This window comes from Gavialis gangeticus, unplaced genomic scaffold, assembly GCF_001723915.1.
Source record: "Gavialis gangeticus isolate Ggan-Ray unplaced genomic scaffold, GavGan_comp1, whole genome shotgun sequence".
Lineage (NCBI taxonomy): Eukaryota > Metazoa > Chordata > Crocodylia > Gavialidae > Gavialis > Gavialis gangeticus.
This window is the reverse complement of record NW_017728995.1, coordinates 49,609,565-49,613,060: the sequence shown is the minus strand read 5'-3', so window position 1 is coordinate 49,613,060 and position 3,496 is coordinate 49,609,565.

Below are 3,496 nucleotides of genomic sequence, written 5' to 3'. Positions count from 1 at the left end.
GCTGGATGGTCCCATCATGTCCAGAAAACAGCTGCGCAAGAAGGCAGGTTAAGGTGGGGAGTGACGCCTGTAATGTCAGGATTAGAAGCGCAGCTCCAGAGGCGCTGGGCAGAAGCCCCAGTATATGATGGAGCCAAAGCCCGTCTAGTCATAGTTCTCAGTGTGCAGATTCTCTGTAGCCTGTAAAAGCCCCAAGGGCACCTTGCCACAGAAAGGTGGCCACCCCTGATGCTCCCCTCTCCCGGTCTGCCTGCTCCGTTCCCAGCCTTCAGCCCCTGGGCAGCCATTCTCTACTGGGTGCTGCAGCACCCTAGCCTGCCCTAGCCTGCCCTGAGAATCTATCTGGCAGTGGCAGCGCGAGAGCTGCACAAACACAAGTCACAAGATAACCCAGAGCTTTCAAATAGGACTCCACTGTGTCAACCCCCTTCCTAGCTGTTGGGGCCAGTGTACAGAGGATGGAAATGGGCCATTCTGTGTGGCCCTGGGGACAGGACTTGGAGCAACAGGCTCAAGCTGCAGCAGGGGACACTGGAGTTGAGGTCACATGGTCCACGTAGACCACGCGGAACCTGTGGAAGGTGAAGCGGTCTTCAAGTTAGAGTCCGCTGTGAGCAGTCACACGTTAGGAGTTAACAGTTTCTTCTTTCCTGACCACTAGAGGCTGGCAAGCAGGGGCATGGTTAGGACAGGTGGCCACTATCCCTGCTGAAGGGTGGGGGGGAAGGGAGTTGGAGTGGTGCATCCTGGGATGCTGGAGGACTGCAAAGTTTAGCAAATTTTATCTCTGTAAAGTGGACTGAAGTTGTCCTAACATGAGTTGGGGAGCATGGCTCAGAGTTAACTGTTGTCGGAAGCAGCATAATTTTGAGATGCTCAGAGAACACTTAGCACCAGTGAATAAGCTGTAATGTGGATTCTCACATTTTAAGTGCTTTTAGTGTGGGCTATGTGTAACATGTAATTTCATCCTTAGTTTGGAGATTAGGAGGAACTTTTGGACATTGAAACAGGCTACCAAAAGGAATTGTGGAATCTCCCTCCCTGGACATTTTCAAGACCAGGGTGGGCAGACACTTGGCTGAGATGGTTTGCATCAGACATGATCCTGCCTTGAGTAGGAGGCTGGACTAGATGATCTCGTGAGATCCATTCCAGCCCTATTTCCTATGATCATATTATTTTTCCATAGTCATAAAACGAGTGAAAACTAAGAGCTGGTATTTTTCTAGGGCTGCCTTAGTGAGGGATGCCTTGAGGAATGCCTTAGTTGTGAACCACTGATCTAGGGCCTTGAGGCTTTTGCTTTCTTTCCCATTCAGTAGGAGTCACAAATAAATGATGGCACTCCTCAATTGTCCTTCACCTAACACCCAACACACATTTAGATGTTTCACAGCAGTGAGACTGCATTTTGAGATTAGCAGAACCCACAGTCTTATGACTGAGGCCTTTAAAACCTAGTTTGCACCTAAAAGTGTTACGGTATAGCTGCACTGTATGCACTGTATACACTATGTCAGAAAAAAAACTGTTCTGTTATAGCCACAGTTTATAACCGTGCTTTATTTTGATGCAGTGAGCAGTAAAAGTGATGCCAAGAAAAGCACTTTATGCTGGTATAATCCTATCTACACTAGTGTAACAGCTGCTGCTGGATTTGCCGCAGGGCTCAGGATCCCTGCAAAGGCAGAGAGAGGGAAAGTTTGCAGAAAGTTCTTGCTTGCAAGAGCATATGCATGTTTTTGATTGGTTCCTGAGGCAGGAGAAGGGAGGAAACTCAGCCAGGCTCAGGGAAGGGAAGGAGCCCTGAGACCACAGAGCTCAGGGAGGAGACTGCCTGTGAAGTGAACCTGCTCTTAGTGACAAGGAGAAGATAACTTGGTATCCTGTTTTCCTCTGTGAGGCAGAGGGCCCATGTGGAGGAATAAAGGGTGGTGAGGTGGACTTGCCTAGGAGGGCAGGGTGTTGACCTGGGAAAGCTCTGGGGAGAGTTAAGTGAGAACCCGCCTGGGGCCGGATGGGTGATAAACCCAGGGTTGTTTCAGTTATCAGCACAAGGGGCCGTATCTGGGGACTGGAGAAAGTGTGTATTTCTTTGCAGATACCACAGGCAGCTGAAGCGAGGAGAGCTGCTCTTCCCCAGGCAGGCTGTAGCAGAGAGCAGGACTTTCTGGACCAGCAGCACCTGCCATGGGTATTGGGCTGCCAGTGTGAGAGCTGATGTCTTGTTAACCCTGTGTGCTCCTGCTGAAATTCACTGGAGTCTCAGGGTTTAAGCCGGGGAGCTGTACTGAGGGTATCTTTGATTCAGTTTGTACAGGGTGTTTTAGTTCCTTGATACCTACCTTCGACAATTAAATTATTGATATCCTGTTCTGCTATTAACCTCATTCATATGTTGACTGTTTTGTAAATAATAAACTCTGTAAGTAGTTAGACTGTATGTACTCCAGTGTGTGGGGAAAGTACTCCACAGAGAGGTGGCCCCAGCCTTAGGAGCTGGGAGGTTGTCATGGCCTGCACATGGTTGACATGGCCTGGACGTGGCCACAGGTAGCACCTATTGAAGGCCTGGAAATAGTACAAAAATTGCACACCTGCCATTGTTATACTAGCAAAAGTTTCTAGTGTAGAGCTGATGTAAGCAGCTTTGTTATTACTAAGCTAGTTGTGCCAGATTAGTATGTTCACTGTCCAGCTCTTGAAAATACCCTGAAAACTACCTTTCTTCCACAAAGAGGGAAGAATGGAAGTTACGTAGGAAGAGAGGAGGAAAGATCAGTCATTCTCCCCCTCTTGACTGCAAAGTGGGAAAAACACCAACCTAGTTTCAGGCATTACGGAGATTTCTCAGGTCCTTGAGACACTGCAGAAATCCAGGACATTTTTTGGCATCAAAATCAGAGTTGCCACAATTCCATAACAACATTAAATAGAACAGAGGAGAAACAGAATGGTGGGTCCAGGCCAAAGGCAAGACAGTCCTTGACTGAATGAGCCTTATTTTTTCCCATATCCAGTTAAAGCAGCAGCTTTAACAAAACAGCATCTTGTCTTTTATCATTAGATAGCTCTCAATGTGCTTCATGCCATGGCCGTTCAGAACTTCACAGGGTCATAGGATCACAGGAATGTAGGGCTGGAAGGAGTTCTGATCTGAACGGATCATAGGAAAGCAGGACTGGAGGTTATCTAGTCTAGCCCCCTGCTTGCAGCAGGATTGTCCCTGACTAAACTATCCCAACCAAGTAATCATGAAAACACATGAAATAGGATTTGGTCCTTAAAGTTACAAAAGAAAAGACTTCTAAAGAAGAATTATGATTTTGACAGAATGACCCAGAGCTTACAAATGAGCAATTCTTTTCCTATGCAATCCCAAGCAGTGACGCATGCCACCATGCCCAGAAACAGGTTTACCTGTTTACCCACACAGGTCTGTGTGTTACTTAGGTATCCTATACCATTTTCCTGATACAAAAGAAGCAAAAAT